Here is a 26268-nt window from a genome sequence, read left to right as displayed (position 1 = left end):
GCTGAAGAATACAGTTTCCTTTCTCATTATATGCTTGTTTTATTCCTTATAGCATATTGACTGTCGAATTGTTCCTGAACGCAAATTCATGTTACCTTACTCTCATTGTGTAGACTTAACAAATAATAGAAGGTACATTTAGCTGTAATGAACTCAGATGTCCTCATATAAGAAAATCATACTCTCACAAATCGCATATTTTCAGCGGGAAGCTCTTGTTAAAATAATTAAGAGCTTCGCAAACACAGCGACCAACTCTGTTGTGCCAGTGATAACAGTGTTGCATAATGATCCTTTTCATACGAGTAATTAACTTTGAAAGACCAGAACCCGGGCAGGCTATTAACGTTGAGCTGTTGTCAATTGCATAATAAGGTTACAGTGACCGTTACACCCAAAACCTTACTGTTGTCGATTGTCAGTTACATTTGTACATATTAGATTACGCATCACCAGATTCTCTATACTTTGCAATTTTAGCCTTTAGATATGGATAATTTAGAAGACACTGTTTTTAATAATAACGAGACACCAAAATTTTATGCCTGATATATCTTTGATATTTTCGTTGCAACAAACAACAGACAGAATATTCAGACTTTAAAAGATATCCTCACAGAAACATAGACCAAAAACTTCCATTTTTAGATGCACTAGTAAAATCCGAAGGGAAAAAATGTATACACCAAAATTACCAACATCGGACGCTGCTTAATCTTAACCAACAACAACTTTATAAGCACCTTTCCTTCAAAAAAAAAATTCCCTTCCATTTCCTACTCAGCCCTCTCCTACTAGGCTGGGTCTCACTGCTATAAAACTTTCTCTCTTACTGACGGGTACCGTAAGCTTCAAAGGAGTTGCAATCCTGCCTGTCACCCTCTTTCACCTCAACAACAAACGCCCAAAAGCACTGTTCTTTTTTTTTTTTTTTTTTTTTTTACAGATATCCAGCTACGGGCTGCACCAGGAGCAAAAGTCCGTGGCAGCACAAAGCTGGCTTAATCTTCATCAGCAACAATCTTTATATATTAAATTCTTGCTTGAGAAAGCCCGAGATAGGGCGAAGTGGACCGAAGCAATAAATGGAAGGCACACCGAGAATATGTATACTTACTTATCTAGAACTTTGAAGAATTATTGAAAACAGAAGTAAGAAAATATGAAAAAGTCCGAATCAAAGAAGTCAATGCACCAAAGGCTATTGCATACAACAAAAATTGTGAAAGAGAGAAACTCTGCCCGAAAAATATAACATATATGTAACACATAAAAACTGATAATATGATATGTATGAGACATTGTTGTATGTCAGTTGCTTTGACATTCCTCAGAAATTGGGAATCATCGTTTTTAGCTTCCCATGGAGACAGAGAACATCTCAGCTTAGAAATGCTGGTAGGTCTTGAGGTGGTGTGACATTAAGATCCTTACCTAGGCAGGTCAACATTCGTCTGTCATTATGGGCGTTCGTCAGAGGTGACCTTGAAACTGGTTTCTAGCAGTTATGGGGCGTGAACGATGGGTGCGAATTAGTGCGTCCGTACGAGCCATGTCCGTTCATAATAGCATGTAATTAGCGTGAACCATGGAGACCGTTACAGGGAGAGAAGGCAGATGCCGGGATGGTTGAAAACGTAATAGGGTGAGGAATAACTACCTCGTTGAGGCTTACCCGCAGTTGATTTTGACTCTCTCTCTCTCTCTCTCTCTCTCTCTCTCTCTCTCTCTCTAAGGACGTTTATTGCTGACATTTATTCTTTTCATGTTTATTATATACGTTATGCCACTGATGCTTTTCAAAACCCTGTAGAGTTCTATAAAGCATAATAATAATTATACACACACACATATATATATAATATAATATATATATATATATAATATATAGTATATTATATATATATATATATGTATATATATATATATATATATTATATATATATATCTATATATATATATTATATATATATATCTATATATTATATATATATATAGTATATATATATGAATTATTCTAGAGAGCTATTTTTCAAAGCAATTGTGGATTATTGATTAGGCATCCCCGCGGCTTCTCAAAATCTGTACCAGACCCATCAAATTTTGTGTAAAATTTGCAAAAATGAAAATCCTGTTATTAAATAGTATATAGAAACTTAATATATACTATCACTTTCTGTTTTGAACGACGGGAGTGCAGCATGACTCATCCTGTATTTTGTCAGTTATATTCGCAGCTGGATTGCTTTTTCATTCTTGCAGACCACCACTGTGCACGGATTGTGCTGGTATAAGGCCTGTTTACTCTAAATCAGTATACCACACAGAGATCAGTAGGCCAATCTCATGGAATATTTGGGATTTTTGTAGGAAAATGTCTTTTATTTATTAATGAATAATACTACTCTTGTAATGTATTGAGATGAAACTGATTTTAACTGAGAAGAATTTGAGTGGTTGTTGGAAACTGAAACAATAGACATTTACTTTTTACTTAATTCGTTTTGTATTTATCCAAGTACATTCCAGACCAATAATTACGTAGCCTTTGAGTATTATGGAATTAATGATTACTCTGGAGTTTCTCCCAGAGATCGCATTAATAACATAAAATAGAATTCCTTACCCTTCGCTTCATCAAGAAAGTCTTCAGTTATTTCTAATAGTTGATTTTTTAGCGAAGTGTTACGTACTGCGTCCTTTAAACATGGCAGGGTATGTTCTGAGGAAGTAAGGGTTATTTCAGGATTAATTATCCTCAGGAACGTTTACGGAACGTCTATATGCTTTATGAAAATCATTTTTATGTTTCCAAAATCTAGCGATTATGGCAATTAATATTGTTATTTGGTAGAATGAATACCAGCTTTCCTAGTTAAAGCAAGCGTGATTGTAAATTCATTGTTATATCCCATCCCCCAAAAGTAGTAAATGGCTGCTCCCAGATAAAATAGGTTTACTCGTAATGACTGTCAGCACATTATCCAAAGTATAAGTAGAGCTGCTTCATCCTCTGTATGTTAATCCTTTCAGGGATTTTTTTTTTCAAATTATTACTGTCTTTACCTATGTCAGTCAATTTATTCATGAATTTTGTTAGGTATATCACTCAATACCTGCCTGTTTATGGAATATTCCCTAGATATTGAAGGTGACAATGACCATTTGAGGGGAAAAAATTATTTGGAAGTCGGGCTTAGTCCTACTAACCAGCGGGGAAATCGCTTTGAAAGTCTGCCATCCATTGGCAAAAGCTCATAGCTTCAGCCTATGAGAGAAGACGATAGATAAGGTTTCTTGGGTGAGGTGGAGGTCTCTGATTGGCCAAGAGAAAATCTTGGTTGACTCTTTGAGCAATTCGTAGGCAGCCATTTACAAGACGTGACGGTATTTGCAAGCCGTCTGTTTGTAACTGTCGTTTCCGCAATATTCAGTAAGTAACCTATCGTGACAGCAATTCTGTGCAAATTATGGTTAACTGCTGGTATTTATTTCTTGAATATATAATCATTTAAAATTTTGTTAGGTTAGAATCTCAGTGTTCCAATTAACACAATGATTGTCGAGAATCGGTCTTATTTTAGAGCCGAAAGGGGTTCCAGCGTGTCAGTTGTAGTTAATTGAGGGTAAAATTCTGTTTTAAAAACAATATTAGTGGCATGAGTTTTCAAGCGTGGAACAAACCGAGAAATTTGCAACAAATAACTAAAGTGTTAATTAATCAGTTGTGAAATATTCAGTCTGTGATTGGCAGGACTTGGGTAAGGCGGGAAAAGATTCTAATTTATGACACAGCGCACTCTTGCTTAGGAAGTAGTTCGTATACTATTGTAGTTTCCATTTATACGTGCGTTTATACAACATGGTGCACCTGAATCAGGATTTTTATTTGTTTTATTTTATTTTTTTATTTGTGTGAAAGCACGACTCTGCAACCACACTCATAAGTCAATAAGTGCTCAAGTCGGGCATGGGCATTTCTCTCCCCTTCCCGAAGTTTCACGTTAATTCAGCAAATTCTCTTGTTTTTCTGTAGGTAACTTAGTAGGTGCTATTCCCAGTAGCATAATTTTATTCATGTGACACTGTTAAGATTTCCTGGTTAAGCCGAAGTTGAATTACGTGAAATGACTACATAGTAAAGTTCTACATCATCAGAACATCATTAGAACGCGTATCTAGAGATATTATGGGTGAAATTGGTGGAGTGGGATGGAGGCTTGTCTTTCAGTATGCCTGGCAGTGAGCAGAAGAAAAAAAAGTATCACATGCCATTGTTATGGTTTAAAATGCAACGACATTTTCAATCACTTTTACTAAAAGGAATATAATCAAATGACTATGGATAACTGCCTTTCTGCTTTTTTTTTTTTTTTTTTTGTGCTCGAAATATTGCATTTGAAGTTCGTTGACAAATGTAATCAATGACCTATTGTGACTTTCTTTCCTTGCCTTGTGGGTTTGGCGTGGGTTTCGACTTCTTGGAAAAAGTGTTGGTAGATCTAGGTAATAACTCTGCGTTGGTTCATTTCTTTGGAAATTGCAGTTTCCATTAGTATTTGGGTTGCTTATTAAGACTTTACCATTAGTTTTGGGGGGTCGACTGTATTTAACCTCCAAGGACTAGTACTAAACACGACGAGGTACATCTGACGCCCCAATCGCTAGTGGCTGTCGTATTCGCGGGAACATTCCTTGCAGTCAGTGCAGAGTTATTGCCTAGAACTACAGTTTGCGGATTATAGTTACCGGGGAGCAGTTTAATCGTATAGGAAGAGTAACGACGCCGGTTTATACCCCGTGAATAATCTTGTCTCGCATGTGCTATTTGCTCTTATTTGTGTATTTGTTATTAGTTTTTCACTTTCTTAAACTTTATGATTTTCATTTTAGGATGATGATGCCCGTAATGGAAGTTGCGCATCTCTCTAGCAATATCATCGGCCAAAGATGATGGAAATTATTCATACGACCCACAGCCAACAAGTTTGTCTAAAGCAAGTGTTCCTCAGGTTTTTATTTTCATCTACATATTAAAAAGTCTGTTAGTCATTTTCTTCGGAACAGATAGGTATGAATTCTGGTTCCATTCGTATTATTTAGGAATTGTAAAACACTTTTATGTAGCAGTATCCTGTCTACTGTTCATAACTTTTGGGGGTACAATTTGGAAATCCACAAGACATCCATAATTTTATCTAATAATTTAGACTTGAGTTTGTCTTCATTCTTTCTACCAAGGAGATTTTTTGGGGGTGGTGGGGTTTGGGGGCCGGCCTTGGTTTTCTGTTGGTTCACAAGTTGACTAAAATATTAGAAGATTTTTTGGGGGGCCTTTTTTGGGGGGTCGGCATAACTTGAGGGTCTTTGCAGCGTCTCATCGGCCCTAAATACCTTCTTGGTCGTCTGCTTCGTGATTTTCCTGAGATCTGTGTCTGAGTCATGGCACCTGTCTGTCCTGACCAGCCTCTTCAATTGTCACTTTCCCCTAATGCAAATATTTTTGACGGGTCTCGGGAGCCTCAGCCTGGGAATAACCTAGAAGTCTCTTTTGGCTACCATAATAATGATGATGATTAAGATTATAATGACGAAGATGATTTTGGTTTGAAGTTCGTATTGTTGATGGTTGGGGTTTCGGTAATTTTTATGCTATTAGGCAAATGGTAAGTAGGTATTGTATGTATCCAAGTGAAGTAACACGTTTAAAGATGCTTAGTACAATGAATTGTAGTTACTAGCTTAATATATATTAATAATGCAATACACTGGTGGGACACTCTCTCTCTCCCAACAGTTTTAGTATAATGGTGTTGATTTTGGTTTGCAGTTTTAAACTGGTGCGGGGGAATTTCCTGGTACATACGGGAGCGTTTATAATTGCTTTTCAGAATTCATTGCGCCCTTTCCAGAGATTATTGAATGGAATTATTTTAGGTTATAGTTTGGAATTAAGCTTTGACCAAGATTATAGACAGTTTGTACCAAGAACGTGAATATCCATGGTATCGAAGCACATCAGTGTTTTTGGGAAATTTGGATTTAATTTACTGCAAGCTTTGTATGTAGTATCTACGTATTTCAAACGTTTCTCAATATTACCATTCTCTCTCTCTCTCTCTCTCTCTCTCTCTCTCTCTCTCTCTCTCTCTCTCTCTCTCTCTCTCAAAACACAAGGTAGAGATTTTTGTTTTTCGTGTGAAGCAAAAATACTTGACAGCAATCCTCTGGAACTGTAAGTTATACACAGTATATGTAATCCCCAATACATCAGTGAAGTTAGATTAAAGGGCCAAGTGTGCGTTTAACAGCATGAACATCTTTGACGTGGTACAAATTTCGGTTTTTTTTATTTGAGATGGAATAATCATTTAGGTCATTTTACACGGGTGTTCATTCACTGTTGTATCCATACAGTACACTGTAAAAAGCCTGAGTACTATTTGCACATAGAACGTTAGTATGGTGCTTTAGCTTACACTATGGGTTACCAAAAAGTTACTATGCAGCGGGCAGGCTCAAGATACGATGAAGGGTATATAATCCTCATCATAAAAGTTAATCAACTAATGCGCCCCACGCCCCCCACGGAAAAAAAAAACTGTAAACGTGTTCATGTCAGCACTTGACATTCAGATGACAGCGCAACGTGCATTAAATTCACTTCGTATGGTCCCTTGTTTAAAATTCAAAGTTTATTGGGTTCTGTATTTTAAATTCCTCTCTCTCTCTCCTCTCTCTCTCTCTCTCTCTCTCTCTCTCTCTCTCTCACTGGAGGTTTCAGGATGTTGAATAAGTTGGTTTAGGACCTATCGCTTGGATTCTTTGTTTATTTTCAAGGATACCTTTCCCCATAGTTTGTTCCATACTTTCCTCTTAGTAAAATTACGATTTTTATAAGAAGCAAGTTGTTTTTCCTCAAAGTTCCTAACTTATGGAATAAGTATTAAGTTAACATAACAAGCATTGACACTATTGTGTTTGTTAGGTAGATTTCGGACTAGATGAGGCCACGGCTTCAGAAGCGGTTGTAAATGGTAATGCTTTTGGTCCGGAGTGTTCGCTTTGGCTCATTTCTTTTTGAAATTTCACGATGCTATTTCTCAAGCACCAATCATTGCGAAGATCGTTGAAATAATATGAATTAGTTTCTTGGCATCTCACAGTAATACAAACGGTCAGTGTTGTATATTTTTGAATGGATGAAAAATTTTAAATTGCATTGAATGGATTTAACTTATTATAAATGCAATAGGTTATAAATATGGGCTTTCATCATCAATTTGGGGTTATTAAAGTGTTGACCGAACCCCAGGTGTTGCACTTTCTGATTTAGGTAGCTCTCTCTCTCTCTCTCATATTAGACATCGACATTGACATGGCACAGAGGGCCTCGGCGAGGTAACCTCCGTTTCCCCATGAGGTTGTGTGATAGTGTTGAGGTGCAATCTCGCGTAACCGATTTGTACGGAGTCGAAATGTTTTTTGTTTTCCCCTTTTCATACAAAGTTCATAAAGAAGAGAGTTATTCGTACCAATCATTAATTCAATTTTCATGTTATGGAACTGACTGTTATATATTCTGGAGTCCACAGATTTATGGTTGTGTTCACCATGGAGTTCCTTCTCTTTTGCTTTCGGCCGTTGTCATATAATTGTCGCCTCGGGTAGATATGGCATTCGATCTTCCATTATATTTGAATGTCATACTTTTGCATGTCAATTTTCAGCATGATGGGGTCAGAAGTTGAATACGTTGTATCCTCTGACTGGTGTACTTCCTCTGAAGACTGGAATACCGCCTGGTTCAGGTCCTCAGCGACTACCCCTTCCCGTACTTCGATGTTACTTCCTTTTCTAATGGCGCTTCCGTCGTTCCATCTTCATTTGGCCAACCTATGTACATGTTTGTGGGTGTGCTTTCATTTCGGTTTTGGTTTATAATTTTCTGAAAGGCTTATGAGGTCTGGTGAATTTAACAAATTTTTTCCATTTAGAACGTAAACTTTCCGCATTTTGGATTTCTTGAAGCATAGTGCAAAACATTGTGTAAATGTGATTTAACCTTGCACATTAGGCCCACTTTCTAGGGAGATAAATCGAAATAGTTAGAATAGGTGGGTCATTTAAAATTTCCCATCTCAAGAATTACCGGGCCAGAAATGAATAAACTTGAGAGACAGCCTCCATACGTAGCGCAGAATTTGACTTAGAAATGTAAAGTTTGACACTCGAGGTGCAACAATTTGGTTTTAGGTCTGGGCATTAATTGGTTATTTTCAAATGTACGAATTAAAAGTTACCATGATACCTGGTTTCTATGACTTGTAACTTGTTCATCGTTTTATGTTTTTAAAATGATTGGAGGTCGGTTTGTTATTTTTTGTACTCTTACAAAATTACTCCCAACTACATATTCGGGTTATAAAGCTTAACTGTTTCAATACTGATATCCATTCAAATAGTTTGTTTTTAAAGCTCGCTACAGAATGCATGTCCTTTACATGGTAGGCATGTTTCCCTGAACCAGTTTTAGTCCGGCACTGGAGACACATTAAGGTGATTAGGAAACTTTCTGGCAGTTTTCCTTGGCGTGAATACCGAGCCAGTCGTGTAGCTACATGGCAGCATGCGTATGGACTGAGTGATAGGCTTAACATTTTCAATCGGCATGTTTCAAGAATTTCGATGGCATTTTTAAGAGATTTCTTGTAATCGTTAAGTAGTGGTCAGCTACATAAGGATTAATTTTGCTTATCAGGTTAACAGAGTTACCAAGGGTTTAAAACATATTAATGACTACGACATCGATATTGATGAGCTTAAGTTGGCACTCGCTACCGTCGTACACAATCATACGTTCAGCGGCCACCCATCATCCTTAATTGGAGCTTGTCCACCCTATTCCTGTCTATTTCAAATGCTTCCCTCATTATAGAATGGTATTAGCAAAGCATTTCCGGATGGTATCAGCCTGGATTTGCTTTAGTTGGATTTATATTTTTCAAAGATATTTTTTGCGTGTTATCTTGGTCACGTTTTAAATTAACTACTGCTCGAATGTTTCAAGTCAATTTTTATGGACCCAATTCTGTTCGCACTTGTTGCCTCTCATGCTAGACTCTAAGGTCGGTTGCAACTTTCTATGGTCTGGTTGTCGCAGTTTTAGAATCTATTACAAGGCTTGGCGAGGGAGGCTTCGGTGCTTTTCTTACAGATCGGTACTGAATACGCTGTAAAAAAGGGTCTTGTTTTGTATTCTGTTTTTTAAGTACCCAGTTTTTTGCTTTAGGTTATTACGCTGTAAAAAGGGTCTTTTTTTATCCTGTTCTTTTCTTGTTTTTTATCCGGTTTAAGTACATAATTTTTTATCATGTTCTTTAAGGACCCAGTTTTTTCTTTTGAAATGTATAGATAAAATTTAAAGATAATCATATTAAAGATTATTATTAACATCATATTAATGAGATCAATCTATTTTATAGGGGGAGAGAAAGAGGACCGGGGAAAGATCTGCGCCAGAGGAACTGAGATTACTGCAAGCGGGAAGACCGTGAAAAATATCTGCACCAGAGGAACCGAGATTACTTCAAGAGGGGGGACCGTGGAAAAGATCTGCGCCAGAGGAGGGACTGAGATTACTGTAAGGAGGAGGACCGTGGAAAAGATCTGCACCAGAGGAACCGAGATTACTGCAAGAGGGAGAACCGTGGAAAAGATCTGCACCAGAGGAACCGAGATTACTGCAAGAGGGAGAACCGTGGAAAAGATCTGCGCCGGAGGAACTGAGATTACCGGAAGAGGGAAGAGGGAAGACCGTGGAAAAGAACTATGCCAGAGGAACTGAGATTACCGGAAGAGGGAAGAGGGAAGACCGTGGAAAAGTACAGCGCCAGAGGAACTGAGATTACTGTGTGAAGTTTAAGGTTCAGGTCCAGGAGGCGATTTTCCCAATCTGTGTGAAGTTTAAGGTAGTTTTTCAATCTAATAAACTCTTCAAATCTAAACTGTCTGAAATGTCCTTATATTTCAATTACCAGAGAGAAAAACAATCAAAGACTACAGATCAAGACTTGGAGTATGGTACTTCCGTTACATGTATATGTAAAGGTACTTGGAATATGGTATGTTACATGGAACGTTACTTGGTACATGTAAAGGTACCAGAGTTGCCAACTAATTCTTTAAGTATTAGTAATTTTTTTTAATGGTACTCTCTACAGCGAGCACAAGGTAGTGCCATCTCTACGAAAGTTGTGACGTCTCTATATTTCCCTCCCCGTCCTTCCGGACGAATTGTTTCTCTGTGGACTTGCCAACTAGTTCATTAACGTCTGGACTTGCCAACTAGTTCATTAACGTCTGGACTTGCCAACTAGTTCATTAACGTCTGGACTTGCCAACTAGTTCATTAACGTCTGGACTTGCCAACTAGTTCATTAACGTCTGGACTTGCCAACTAGTTCATTAACGTCTGGACTTGCCAACTAGTTTATTAACGTCTGGACTTGCCAACTAGTTTATTAACGTCTGGACTTGCCAACTGTTATACGTTTCATAACGTTCGGACTTGGCCAACTAGTTTCATTAACGTCTGGACTTGCCAACTAGTTTATTAACGTCTGGACTTGCCAACTAGTTCATTAACGTCTGGACTTGCCAACTAGTTCATTAACGTCAGGACGAGGTGGCGACTTCAATAAGAAGGTTATGACGTCCCTTACATTCTCCTCTCCGTCCGGGCGATTGTCGGTCGACTGTAGACTCGGTCACCTGAAAAGTAAAACATTCCTGCTAACCTAATTAAGTAAAGCTGGCTAATTACTCTCTGCACGGTATTTCCTTTGCCTCACCGCTGTTAAACGGCAAACATGATTCGTAGGATTCAGTGAAAATTTGCACGAAAGTATAACTAAGAATAACCACGACCTTGAGATACTACATTACAAGAAATAAAAGTGATAGTAGTGATAAAAGGAGCTGTGTGCTGAATAGGAAACTTAAGGACATTATTATTAATGCTTGTCTATTTAACAAGATTGGACAATATACTTTGTGGCACTTAACTAGTAAATAGGCTTAGGATAAACACTGAATTACAGAGCACAAAATATAGATATTACAAAAAGTATAACGATGGCCTTAAGATACAAAATTAAAAAATATGACAGTGACAAAATGGCACTTAACTAGTACTTGTAGGCTTTGGATAAATACTGAATTACAGAGCAAAATAGATATTAAAACGTAACATTACTGTAACGTTACCCTGGACAAATCAAAGTTATGTTGCTTCTGACCTCTTAATTCGGAACAATAGGTATTTCACAAACTAAGCATAGGAGATGATGGTTATGTTAATCGAGAGAAGTGCGACTTCACCTTTAGGAATTAAAAGTAGTCGACTATACCGGTCAGTGAAACTAACCAAGATGAGATTTCATCAGTATTTCAATTATATGCAAGAATTTAACGCAGAATAATAAAAATGCAAGAATTTAACGCATAATAATGAAATTTTGGAGTTAATTTATTTATACCAGACTCCATTTGCCCTTTGAGGCAATTGAGTAAATTTATAATGCCTTACAGGAAATTTTAGACTGTTAATAAAACAAACTTAACTGTTGAATTTACAATACATTAAGAAGATTTTAAGGCTTCATAAACTGTTTTAAAACTATGGAGTTTTAAAGCAAAGACCGAAATTAGCCCATCAAATTCCTAAGGGGAAAACTGTATTCGTCATTTCCTTGCATTAGAATCATTCCTTCCGTAATATAATCGTTACATGGATCCTTACTTCTTGTCGTAAACTACGATTTTACATCCATTTTCAAATATGTAAGCCAGCCAGTGAGTCACTGGCTTACAAATTTCTATTTGAAGAACTACGTGTCTTTGGGCATTACAATCTAAATACCTTTGAGAGAGAGAGAGAGTTATATAATAATGGTGGCAGAACATGCAAGTAAACAATGCAGACATATATTAATCTGTATACTGCTGCCTATGAGGCTTACGGCTTACACTACTTACACTACCGAGTCATTCTTCACAAGGGAGACAATTAGTCTTTTGGTTACCGAGCAGGGAATACCATAACTATTTTACTGCATTTGCTTTTTATACTATAGGTATAGAGGCCCTTAACTCCAACCCCTTAAAAGCCCAGAGTACCGGTTATAGTAGCGTGTGTATTTTGTCTATCTTGACTGAAAAAAAATAATTGGAAAGATAACTAACTTGCAGAGTAAGCCCAGAGCTAGTTCTATAACAATTGCTGACCGCTTTTTCAGTTTCAATTTACCATCACCATTCGGTGTAGTATAACGAGCAATGTGGCCGAGGGAAAGGCGGAAAAGGAGAGGAAACAAAAATTTTAATGGATGAAAACCAGAGGATGCTACACGATAGAGGAACCAACAGAAAATACATCATTAATTTTCAGACAGTTCCTTTAGGATGATAAATGGAAATCCCTCGAGGCCTTTCGGAATAATAATTTCTTAAAAACATCTAGTGAACCAGTGACTGTAAAGCTGACCAGATCACAGATACTTTATAGGAAAACCTGATGAAGAAATGGAAAGGATCAGAAGAATATGAGAGGGTAAAATGGTAAGCATTTGTAAAGGATATGAGAAACATGTGAACGACAGTCGATCTTAAATGAGGCATCTGCATGATCGTACCAAGCAAAGAGGAAATTATTCCACAAATCTGTGGATCTTAAGAAGTTAAGGAACACCAAAAATATTTTTAAAAGACACTGCTAAGACGGAGGGAGTATCAAAGAAACTCTTGGTGAGCTAACCATATTTACCCTACCACAAAACAAGGGGAAGACAGTAGCAGGTGTGTCCAAGAATGAAATGTAAATGTTTGTGTCCGCCAAAATTAACCAAAGACTTTTTCTACTTATCATATTAATGACGTAAGACATATAGGGGTACAAAAGGGTGGTCCATGGTATCTGCTATGTACAGGTAACGGAAGAATTAGACGAGTTTGTAATTTTAAAAAAGGAAGATGGTATAGAAAGAGACGCCCAGGACCGCAAAAGGTACTAGTAAAGGACTCTTATTGACGATACATAAGAACAATAACAGAGAAAGAGATGGGGATGGGAAACATTTTTGTTGTTAGAAGGCTCTTCTTGGAAGTGGTAAATCATTCCTGTTACCATGGGGACACTACCCTCTTTGGAAGTATTGTGGTATTGATAAGAATAATAAGAGCCATTGTATTGATGGCTAAGAAAATAACTTCTTATCAGACAAGCAAGGTCTTATGATGCATTCATAAGACATGGTTGATTCAGTGCTGCAGAAACACAGGCGCTGACAAAAGTATAACGAAGACTTTAAAAGGCATCATTATATTATGCTAAGATTCATTGTCCTAGTGCAATGTGAAGATACTGTAATTGATGTCCTGAGACTGTAGAATAACTCATAGTTTGGGACATATGGGAAGGTGTGGTAAGTTCAAGTTAGTTGAAAAAGCAATAAAGAGTAGGCAGCAAGAAATAAGTAGTGGAAAAAGGAGATAGGTCAGATGTGGAACAGTCGAAAATTGTACCAAACAGAGAGGAGTGGAGCAACCCCTTCCACGTCTGAACATTTCAATGGAAAAGCTGATATAAACGACGATGATGATGATGATATCTTTGTATCTGCAACAAGATTACCGACCTCGATGGAGTTGACCAACCAAAGCACTTTGACTCCTTTTGTATTGTTAGTTAAAGAATAAGTTAAAAATTACTGAGAGAAGCGTCTTAAAAATGCAGGCACATACGTTAACATTAATGCTGATTTTTTCCTTAACTTTAACATCTAGCTTCCTTTATATATATTTTAGGCCGGTCAAAATACTGGACAAAGAGAAAACTCTTCAAATCAATTTAACTTTCTTCGAAATGTAAAGAAAGACGACAATCATCAATAATGAAATTCAGTTGCCTGTGAAAGACATTCCACAGCAAAAAAAAACTCTTGGCTAATAACACTGATACAGATGAAGAATCATTTCTTGAACACCACTACAGTATACTATTTAACGAAACGAAATTCACAAAGGGGCACTGCTCAAGGGCAGCCAATCACTTCCTTATACCCTTCCAATCATCAGAATCTTTCTCAACGTTCAAATTTACACATCCTATGAATATAAGAAGTAAAATTCGACAGTCTACTTCATTACCTTTTTAATTACTAGACTAATTCGACTATATGTTCTTTTCCTGTTGTAAGTTGCTTGGCCATGGCCTAAATTTCGTATTTCGTTACCATTCTATTTCCGGGCCTACTTTTGTATAACTGTTTTGGTAGGGGTTATTTTCTAGTGCCAATTCTAATATCACGGACGAATTACAGTTGAATTTAGCCCTTAGACTTCGCCCCAACTTCTCCCCTTATTTAAATTGGCTTCCAACAATTTCTGCAGATGATAATTTAGTATTTGATTAGCCTGTAAGTTTTCACTAAGCATAAATCTTTCATTCTGTTCTGACTGCAGAAACTTGGCATTATAACGTTGATCACAGTAACAATGAAGCGATTATGACCTTCACTGAAACAACGGTTTTATAGAAGCCAGGTAGATTAGGTTAAATCAAAATTTTGCTTTTTTTTTTTTTTTACACTGCAATTCTAACTTTAGCCCTTTATGTTAATTTCAGTGGAATTACTTTGTTACAAAAGCTTATGTTACCAAAACAACTTGCTCAAAATATGCATAATTGTGATTCGATACCCCGAACAAGTTAAAGAACTTTAGATGATTTTGTTTGGAATTTTTTAAACATCTACAATTGTGCCCAAACTACAAAAACGGTCACATGCTTAAGAGAGTTAGCTAATACCTAAACAAATACTTAATTCTGTTTCTGTAAACTTTGATTTTTTAAGGCAAATTATACTGCTTTAAAAAATGTTAGAGTTTTTTTCATCTATACATAAGTCAATTTGTTAAGTCTTTATATGTGTAAGTACCATCACCGTCGACATTTACAAATACAGAGGTTACAAGGTGAAAGGAAAGCTCAGAAAAACTGCAATAATTGTATTATGAATACGACATTGTTTACAATATGAATAAATCAGTACAGATATAGATATTCCTTACTTGAGGTAAATTCTTGTGCTAGGCGTCAACATTCGTCCAAGGATGGAAACTTGATATAGCAGTTATGTTCCACACATATGAAGGGATGTTGTCTCTCGCTCGAGGATCGTTTATCTGGAAATCGAAAATTAAATCAGAACATTCTTATACATACAGTTACAGGCAAATTTACTTTGAGGAATTCAGGAACTTTACTTAAACCTGTCACGATAAGCAAGCATACTTCTCGTCTACGTTCGTGCTTTTGTACGTAGGCAATTCTAGAAGCTATAACCACTCTCATTCTCATTAATCTACAAACATTTTGAAATATACGATCAGTGTACCTCATAAAATCTTAGTTTTAATATAAGCATATTAATTTTACCCTAGTTTTAAAATAAGCATATTAATTTTAACTGTGTTAATAATTTCATGATATGGTGCAATATTACGCCTCAAATTAAGTGGGACTTTGGAATATGCCAGAACACCGAAAAAATAATCAGCAACATTTTTGTATATAACTTACCATGCTGGAATGAAACCACTTCCTAAAGCTTATTTCTACACATCCTTTACGTCACTTGATAGCTGCTGTCTGTTTTGTGTTTCAGTAACGACATCTTGTGCGTCTTCACCACATCCCAGGTTCTCGAGAAGGCTTCAACTGGAAGAGAATGAAAATATCATGCATTTGCTTTCAACTATAATTCCATCTTTATTACATTATGGATACAACGAGATGCTGAGAATCATTTCGGCTGTGTCACGCTGAAAATTCACTTTGAATATTCTCAAAGGATATCTTCCTTATGTGAAATCACGTTATTTACTTGACTAATCAAATATAGCTTGAGTAAAGGGGCTTGGATTCACGCTTTGTATAAAGCACTATCAATTGTAATCATGAGCACCTGACGACCACCCACTAATAACTATGATGGACCATCTACCATGTCGGGCTTTTGACAAATCTAAAACCTGCATAGACAGATCTAGTCGAGTATGTAATTACGGAGCATGTTCATAGAAAGCAGGCTTTCATAGTCGCCTCTTCCATATTAAATAAATTACCATTGACTTAAATAGGTCTTATCTCCAAGAATATTTAACATAATTTTAAGAGTTTCAAGCATGAAAACTGCATTATGAACCCATCGAGAAAAGAAAAATACATTCTTTATTCTTGACAAAACCCCGAGATTTATCTCATCTTCAACGTTTTTACTTATAATTTTCTTCAGGGAAGGCCACTTAAGGAACTTCAACAAGGCCCAAATACACTTTACCACATCACCCACATCATCAGCCAGTTCTGTTTCCAAACTACCCAACCAGAGGTCAATCCATTAGCAATCCTTAATCTGTCCATTTGTCTCCTCTCCTCACCCCCATCAAACATCTCGAACACAGAAGAGCTCTCTCTCAACTTCTAGTAAAGTCAATTTCATTAATAGCTGAAATTTCGAATCCTGTGTTTTTTCTAGTTTATAGCAGACCCGACAAGAACTGTTGGCAAGCCCTGGAATGCGATAGAGTACGGCACGTGAAGAGCGCCTTGACCTTAACCTCTCTTCTATTTCAAGTACTAAAGTAGAGTTAATTTACCCAAAATGGAAAGAGGCTTTCATCATCGAATGAAAAAAGAATATGTACTCTATAATATCTTAACAAGTAGCAGACTTTTAGGGAAATAAAAAAAAAAAGGCCGACAGATAAATGAACAATTATATTAGATATCGCTCTCCTTTCTATGATAATTCTCTACCAAGAGAAAGACAATTATATTAAATATCGCTCTCCATTCTATGATAATTCTCTACCAAGAGAAGACAATTATATTAGATATCGCTCTCTATTCTATGATAATTCTCTACCAAGAAAAAAAAGGACTAGTTAAAAAATTCTTTTGGCAACGTCACCGAATCTATTTATGGGTCCTTTACAGACTTCTCGAGTCGGATCAAATACGTATATTCTTATGAAAAATCGATTTTCAGCTTGAAATATGGAAAGCTTCTTCATGCGATTTCAAATGTAATAGTCCAGTTAACCAAATGTTAAGACAATCACGAAGAAACTAAAGGAAAAACTACTCAATTATTATTAATTATTATTAATTATTATTAATTATTATTATTATTATTATTATTATTATTATTATTATTATTATTATTATTATTATTATTATTATTATTATTATTCAGAATATGAAAACTGTTCAAATTTAACAAACCCAGGGCCAAAGGGCCCATTGACTTGAAATTCAAGCTTCCAAATAATGTGTGTTCATTAGAAAGAAGTGACAAGGTAGAGAGAAATACAGAAAGACCCCTTTTATTTAAAAAAATGAACGAATGAACAAATATATAAAAATGTATTAAAATGTAATAAGAGTATTAGTATTGCGCCTTCGCTATATCTTCTGAAGGGCAAATTGCACGACTTATGAGAATCTGTTCCTCAACCCCACAGTCAGGAATAAAGGACCTCTAGAACTGAGGATTTCGACATTTAGGCACACTTACTGCATACTGAGGGTGCTGTTCAGTGAATCGACGGTCCAAGTCATAACTACTACTATTAGGAAACAGAAACCTACCACTGCGAAACACTATTTAAAAAGAGAGAAATCTCTGGCATAAGTAGACATCCAAACAGAGAACAGTATTCTAGTAAAGGGATTACAAAAATGACCTGTAATAGGTTGCATTGATCTTATCACTATTATAAATATAATACCTTACGAGCGATACCTTACTTTCGTGCAGGATTTGCTGAAACTTTCATTATATGTTTATAAAAAGTTAGATTTGAGTCAAAAGTGATACTAAGAATTGTGAAAAGCTTCAGACTCGTTCATGTAGTTGGCCAAGGAAACCTTAACGGACAAAAGAGGAATGGCCCCCATCCCGGTGCAGACCTTAATTTGGCAGGGGTGCTAAAAATCTCATGGTCTCCTAATTTTTTTTTTTTTTCATGCTAAAAGTACTATCAAAATTGACAAGTGAAATGTGAGAAGGTTCAATTAGAATAGCAAATTTGAAGAGCTAGTTGCAGTTTTTCTAAGTTATGAATGACATGTTCTGTAACAGAAACAAGATTAACTGCAATCAATAAATTGGATTTGGTGAATTTGTTTGTTGACCTCTGGTTGACAGGATGAACGTATTATCAGAGTAGGATTGCTGTTGGGACAGAAGGCAGAGAAGGCTCTATGTGAATGGGATCCTATGGGCAAGCTATTGTTGTACGTAGGGCTCAAGTAAAATCATAGTAACATCAGTCTGTATGTTATCCACCCACTAATGATGCACCTGATGAATGACATTTTATGGAAAGTTGCAGGAAGGAATATGAAGGGTTGCTAGAAATGATGTTTTGATTTGTATTGGAGACTCCAATACAATAATGGGCTGTTAAAATGAGAGATTTGAGGCTTGTATGTTTAAGATTGGCGCTCAGAACAATATTAGTTAATTATTGGTATTTATTGGAGGGATAGGATACCAAATGACTGAATTAGAGAAGTAACGGGGTGCAGTCGGTTAATGAGTGTGTTAGGTTCTCATGCTGGAAGTGGCTAGGCCATGTGTATTGAATTTTATTGAATTTATAAAATTTGTGGTCATTTGCCACGCGACGGAGCCGAAGGCCATTCAGCGCATATATATCGACTGGATATATTTACTAATAACAGGGATATGTACATAATTAATCCAAATTATTAAAATCAAATTCATATTAAAATACTCAATTAAATATCATAAAACAAGTGGATTTCTTTAAGAAATTTAAAAATCTCCTCTGCGGGAGCACCCTCTCCTACAATATCCGACAAAGGTTTGTTGGTGAAACCAAACAGACGTCTATGATTAAAATAAAGAGGGTAGTCAACAAATATATGCCTCACTGTAATGCCAACAATACAATTGGAGCATTGAGGAACCAGCCTCACTGCTCCACTCGTTAAAAGATACCTGTGTGTTAAACACGTATGCCCTATACGCAGGCGCATTAAAACTACACTAGATCTTCTATCCATCCGAACAGAAGGTGACCAGGGATGAACAGAAGGTCTGATCGATTTCAGCTTTAAATTACTATTTAAGTTAGACCAGTGATTCTGCCACTTAAGTCCTACACAATGATTTAATAAAAAGTTTAAAATCTTCACAGGGAACCCTCACAGAGTGGGAAGCCTGGGAGGAAGCTCCCTGCTTAGCGGCTGTATTAGCCAGCTCGTTACCACGACTTCCCACATGCGAGGGAACCCAACAAAACTTCACACTGATGTGTTTTCGAGAATGCAAGAGGACCAGCCAATCCTGCACCTCTTAGGCAAGTTGATTAGATGGCATCAACTTCTGGAGTGCAGCTAGGGAACTCTGGGAATCACAATAAATAATATAAGAGTCCCCAGTGCTACCTGTACTAAAAATAAATTTCAAAACGCTAAAAATAGCATAAATCTCAGCATTAAAAATTGAGAACTTAATAGGGAGGCTTTTTTCAATTGTTCTCTCAACGACGATGACAGAACATCCAACTCCATTTGCTGATTTTGACCCATCTGTGTATACAGCAATTGAGTTACGGGCCAAGAAGCTACTTTTAAGCTGAACACTTGAACTGATCTTTTTGTTGTCTTTAACTTGGCAAATATCTAAAGGAGGCCTACACCAAGGAGGGAATTTAGAAAATGTAGTTTCCATAACTAGTGGAGGAATAATGCCTGCCTCTCTTGCACTAATGTTTAATCTAACTTCAAGGGGCTTAGGCAACGTAGGTCTAGTTGGTGCTCTGTCAACAGGATATTTTATATACTTAAAATTTGGATTAGATTGAGAGGTTAGTGCTCGTGACAAATATCGGAGACCCTGATCCTCCCTCCGAATGAAAAGAGGAGGAAAACCAGTCTACATGAAGGCTCTCAACAGGAGATGTTTTAAAAACACCTGTACAAATACGCAATGCCATATTGTGTACTATATCCAGCTTGCCTAACAAGGTTTTACATGCCAAGCCATAAACTTGAGATTCATAATCAATCTTACTCAAGCATAGGGCCTGATAAATTCTTAATAAAGTAGTACGGTCAGCTCCAAAATTCAGGTTTCTAACAACTTTAAGAATATTGCACCGTTGTTTAACATTTACTGAAGTCTCATTTATATATTCAGCATAAGTCAATTTTTTGTCAAAAACAATTCCTAAATATTTGACTATCTTCATACAACAAGATAAACCTTCTAAAAATAAGGTTGGAATCTCTTCCCTTCTTCGTGTTCTACAAAAACATATAGCTTTAGTTTTTTCAGCAGAAAATTTTAAACCTTTACTATTAGCCCAGGTAGTAGCAGCATTAATTGTAATCGGAATTTTAGTGCAAGCTTCAACTGCAGTAGCTCTACTACACATATCATCATCTGTGAATGCTTGACCAGTTACTTCAACAGGGAGATGTTCAAGTAAACCATTAATAGCAATATTAAAAAAGGCTGGACTAAGCACACTCCCTCGTGGAATGCCTTCTTCCTGAAGATACTCTGATGAGAAGGTACCGGTCAGACAGGAAGTCTTTGGCAAAATTAAACATATTGCCACCAATACGCCATTCAACCAGCTGCATTAAAATACCAGCCCTCCAGGTAGTATCAAATGCTTTTTCCAGATCAAAGAACACAGCAAAGGTTTGATTTTGGACTGCAAAAGCATTCAGAATCTCATGTGTGAGACATAATAAGGGGTCCAAAGTACTTCTATTCTTGCGGAAGCCAAATTGCCTCTTCGACAACAGGCTTTTTTTGTTTCTAATAACCACATCAGACGAAAATTCACCATTCGTTCGTAAATCTTGAATGAGCACCAGAATTCGTTGAAAACATCAACAAAGAATTTTATTGACTCCAGAGGTAAATGAGAAATCATTGCATAAATAATATCTTCTCCAGGTGATGTTGGAGAAGACAAAGATAAGGCATATTCGAATTCGACAATACTAAATGGTTAGTACAAACAGGCAGATTAACTATAGTCGTGTTTCTAATATTGTGAAATTCAGGGGAGTAGTGACTGGGGCTTGAAATGCTTGAAAAGTGCCGACCAAAGGCCTCTGCCACCTCTCTTGCATCCTATATAACTACCAAGTTGATTTTCAAAATAGGTAAGGGAGAAGGGGAAAATTTCCCTATTAATTCATGGATTCTATCCCAAACCAGAGAAAGTGGCGAGTTATACTTTAATTCTGATATGTACCCAACGAAGGAATCCTTCCTTGCTTCTTTAGAAACTTTTGTTTGGGGAGGTTTTTCTTTTATATTATTCTATTAATCAAGACAAGACGTCTTCGATATCACTTGTAACTAGTTCTTGCAATTTTCCTACTCAAGGCACATTTACTATTCCACCAAGGTACCAGTGGACGACGGGGTTTCCCTGTTGTTTTAGGAATTTAAATCATTGCCCCTCCAATCATTACACTAGCGAGATATTCATAGGCAGCAGAGGGGCAAGGAAATTCATTGTCCTTACGATTGACTTTGGTAGATTTTTCATACAGCTGCCAATCTGCCTCCTTTATCTTCCATTTGGGTAAAGATGGGGAGGGTGTATTTTGTACATATATGGATTGGATAGTGGTCGCTCCCATAGAGATTTTCATCCACTGACCACTTATAGTCTAATCGTAATGACAACGACCATATTGTAAGATAAATTGCTGAACTGGAGTTATGGGCTATATCAAACCTTGTAGGAGGACCATCGTTCATTAAAACTACATCATTGCAAACTAACAATCTTTTAATTATAAGCCCACGGTGATCACACCTACCTTCTCCCCACAAAATATGTTTTGCATTGAAATAGACCCATCATAATGAAAGGCTGAGGTAGTTGGTCTAAAAGTGATTACCAAACTTCAACCTCTAATTGTCTTGGATTGCCAGCTCTGTCCATCAATCGAGTTTCTAGGCCAGGTTCTAGATAGATAGCACAGAGTGACCCATTTGTTGATGAAAATCTGTGTTGCACAAGCTTGCAGTATCGAGTCTAATTGGATAACTTTTTGTGGTAATGACTTGGCCGCAATAAAACATGTGCCACCATGAGCACGTTCACCTACAGGTAGTGGAGATCTGTGAAAAATAAGGTTCTGTCCGGAGTTAGGAGAAACATTACTTAGTTTGGTCTCTTGCAAACAAAGGGCAGCTAAATTATGCTCCTTAAAAAGGAGCTGGACCTGTTCTCTGTTTGAATGGAAACCTCATATGTTCCACTGACATAGAGCCATTATTTACTATTAGATTTTTTTTTTATTACTTTTCGGACTTGGAATGGGCTGGTCTGTTAAGACTTGGTCTTTGTTTCGTAGAGGAACTTGGCAGATCCTCAAGAGACCTGCTATTTCCTCTCTTGGGAATCCTACCATGGTGTGGGGATATAGGTGGAAATGATGAAGGAGTACGGGGTGCCTTATTTCTAAGAGGCAATGTCTCTGCAGCGTGCACCTGAGCCTTATGAGGTGCACTGAACAAGGTTTCATTCTGGGACATACCCAGATCAGGCAGCGAACCTACCTGTGAGGCTTCTACACCAGAAGCCCGAGAGACCTTCCAGAGGAGGCCCATCGGGAGGGGACAAAGGAGCCTTCTTGGATGAAGGCGGAGATTCTGAATGTACTTCGAGCTCAGAAGGGGATAGCTGAAGCTTTGGCTTTGAAGTTGGCATCCTAGATTGATATTTTTTATTCGTTTTTGCACTTTTTACTACACCACTATATTGAGGTCTTGAGAACAAAACTTTTTGCCTGGCCAATACTTAGATGTTCAGCATGAGCTTTCTCTATGGCTACCACTTCATTTTTAAATGACTCACATTCCTTATGCCTTGCATTATGATTTCCCTTACAATTTATACATAATATTGGGCTAGAACATTCGCCTTCATGCTTTTGTAAGGAGCAGGCAGCACATAACTGGTCTCTAGTACACACCTTTGACGAATGACCTTATCCAAAAAATATGAAGCATTGGAGTGGTCTATGCTTAAAAGGTCTAACACGAAATCTCTCCTTGTCAACATATACATAATCAGGAACTTGATCATTATTAAAAGTGAAAATAATCATTCTTGACCTTGGAACCTTGAAATTCAAATCTTCCACACTTTATCATCACACATTTCCAGCAATTTCTCGTCAGACAGTTCATATAGGTTTTGACTGAATACCACTACCTTGGCATAACTAAAACTTTAGTGCGGTTTGACCTCTTATCATATCAGTATTTTTTGGCTTAAGAGATCATGTGACCTTGTCTATAAGACTTTGCATGAACCAAAAAACTATTCTTTCCAAATTTAGTAATATCAGAGTTGGCGGGTAGAGGTGTCCTCACCTTACGTTTCCCATCTTTAGTTTCCTGACTGACCCTAGCTGGATAAAAGGAATCTACTTCAATATTCTGGGGGATTTTATGAATTAATATACATTTTAAGTTTTCCTTAGATGAACACTTAAAAGCACTCATGGCATTCTTATGAGTAGCAAACTCAATCCAAACCCTCCAAAATGCAAAATCTTAAGTTTCACAATACTTTATGACTTTAATTTCACCAAACCTTTCAAACATTTCCATAAATGTAAAATAATTTAAATCTGAGGAGCGAGAATCAACAAAGGATTCTCTCACCACTGCTAGAACTTTCCATAGCCACATTCAAGGTCTTGTCATGGGTCGTCTTCTGTGCAATTGAATTTTCTTTAGGATTGTCCTTGTTCGTGCCAGCGGTCGAAGAGAAGGGTAGTGTCAGGAGGTCGTATTGTCCGGGGGAGTTTATTATAGGGTCGTTAATCATTAATCCTTCAATAGAAATTTGAAAAATCTACTGCAAATCAGGCAGAAAACCAGGCCCCCCGATCCAACCCCTCTCTCACCAAAGACACTCAGCACAGACTGACTCCCGCATGTCCACTCCCTACCCTACCCCGAAGGGATAGCTCTATCATAACATGAGTGGCTCAATTGTAAGCAAAATCCGCTTGATAGGACTGAGGTTATAACTAGTATGCAATCATCCCCATTCATGTTACAATAGAGGGCAGACTGGATAGAATGCCGAGAGTCCTACCGTAGAGACTATACCTCCCCGGATTCCACAGGCAAGTCCCCCATAGGTAGTTCCACCCCGATAGATATTGGTATGAAATCATATCAACATCCTCAGGGTCCAAACATACTCTAGAGGCGGACCAAACCTCTACAGTCTCCGCCATTTGGATAAAAAAAAAAAAAAAAAAAGCCAATGCGCAGAAGCCCAGCCCCTGCCTAACCTGTAAGAAGGTTTTAGTGAAGAGGGGAGGACAGCTAGGTTGAGCAACTGTGTTAAAAGTAGTAGAAGAGTGGAAACAAAAATCAAAGTAAGAGGAAAATTGAAACTTTGGATTCGAACTGGGAGATTTCTCCCAGTTCGAAAGCCCTCTTGCCCGCTACGCATTTTCAGTCGTCAGCTGAAAATGCGTAACTTCGTCAAGGCAGTCTCAAATCAAGAGGGCAATGTGTATTGAAGACAGGGAATAGTACGAGATACACAAAAAGTGAATTGCTCTTTGGTAGAAGAGATAGAGGTAGGCTTGAGGAGTTAGCTCAGGACAGAATGTGGTAGTGCGAGTCCATGTTTAGGTTCTGTAAGTGGAAATTAATTCAATATGACTGATCATGCTAAAACTTTATTCGGCTCTTACAATGTAACTCAAAACAGATGGATATTTGATATAATGTACCGAATATAGGTTCAGTATTCTCGTAGGAAACTAGGCGATTAAGCACTTATACTTTGGAAAGAATGTCTTTCAGTTCAATTATTTCGTCAAAGTCCAATCACCCACAAAAGCAACATCCGGGTAATATCTAAAGAATTCATACAATCAGCAGCCTTCATGATCATGGAGCAAGATTAGATCAAGTGAGCAAATGCACGAACAGTCAATACTCGGAAAAGTTGGTAGAATGAACTACTTGAAATCGTTAAGCAAGGAACTGCTATGAGTTTCTTAGAACAATTTTCACTATTTAGTTGCTATTTTTGATTACGACATGCCAACAGCAACTTACTGTGGCCCTTTTCAGTTTTCCCCACCACCACCTCTCTCCCCCCACCTCTCTCTCTCTCTCTCTCTCTAAATTTGCAGTTGAAACTGAAATCCTAAGACGAAGACTCGGATTATTGAATCAAATTCATTTCGGGTTCGAATTCAAATTAAAATTACTTCTGAAAATGAAAAATAAAAAAATGGTAAATAAAAAATTTTGTCAAACAAATTAAAGACGCGTAATACTAGATGCCAGATAAGGTCTCTGTAAGTAGTTTGCTTTACGTTTGCACAGCCGGACTCAAGTCTCAAGGGATGAAGTGAAGAGCCCTACTATGGTTGGGCTGGGTGCCTTTCACCATTGAATATACTTATCTTGATTTCAAAGGCATGAATCATGAACAGCCCTTCACATGAAAGTCGAAGTTTCGTGTATTCCATTCTCGCTTGAATAGGATCGACTGAATTTTGTTCGATAATTATTCATATCCGACCCGGTACCATTTTATTAAAAATCTTCATTAGACGTGAATTACGTATTTTGAGGAACCGTTGAAATAAAGTTGTTCCTTTGTTATTTGCCTAGACTTTTAAAAAAAGAAACATGCAGAGATTTAAGAGATTTCCAGACTTGTCGTACACTTTGCTTCCATAATAACAATTTCCATTGCTGTCTTGAATACACTTTTAAACTACATCAAATTGAATCATCTTATGCTGTCATTAGCATTCAGACTTTCACAGATGATGTGGCCAATAAAATCTATAACAATCGATTTGTTGGCCATCTTCAACTTGCAATACCACCTTGACCAGTATCACTTTGACCATTAGTAAATATGTTAATTCCAGAATTCTAAAACTTGCTCTTATGCTTGCCGTATCTCCCACTTAACCAGGTATAGCTGTCATTACCAATAAGTTTCAAACTGATGGGCACCTGGACTCTACAAAGGATTAGGAATCCCGCCATTATTTTCCTTGCATTAAAGATAAATGCAAAACTTGAGGGTCACTACTAAAGACCCACCGCTGCCACTGTGCAATGACAACGAAGTAAC

The 26268-nt window shown here is 37.2% G+C and overlaps 2 long non-coding RNA genes across 3 annotated transcripts in view; one reads left to right on the top strand and one right to left on the bottom strand.

Annotated features, from left to right (window-relative positions):
* The first annotated feature begins 3305 nt into the window (after positions 1 to 3305).
* LOC135222205 (uncharacterized) lies at positions 3306 to 10720 on the top strand. Its single transcript, XR_010316210.1, has 4 exons — positions 3306 to 3433; positions 4894 to 4997; positions 9486 to 10518; positions 10583 to 10720. It is a non-coding gene; the product is annotated as an uncharacterized LOC135222205 (long non-coding RNA).
* The window catches only part of LOC135222204 (uncharacterized), a 17903-nt gene continuing 2269 nt past the window's right edge, over positions 10635 to 26268 (bottom strand). Inside the window, exons 2-4 of one of the 2 annotated variants that reach the window (XR_010316209.1) lie at positions 15644 to 15781; positions 15133 to 15246; positions 10635 to 10773 (exon numbers count right to left, since the gene is read on the bottom strand). This is a non-coding gene — a long non-coding RNA (uncharacterized LOC135222204). Of the gene's footprint in view, positions 10774 to 15054; positions 15247 to 15643; positions 15782 to 26268 lie in introns of those variants that run through there. The other variant, XR_010316208.1, reaches the window with a different exon arrangement.

Source organism: Macrobrachium nipponense, chromosome 3 (assembly GCF_015104395.2).
Source record: "Macrobrachium nipponense isolate FS-2020 chromosome 3, ASM1510439v2, whole genome shotgun sequence".
Classification (NCBI taxonomy): domain Eukaryota; kingdom Metazoa; phylum Arthropoda; class Malacostraca; order Decapoda; family Palaemonidae; genus Macrobrachium; species Macrobrachium nipponense.
Note: the sequence above shows the minus strand (reverse complement) of the source record. Positions and strands in the feature narration are given on the sequence as shown.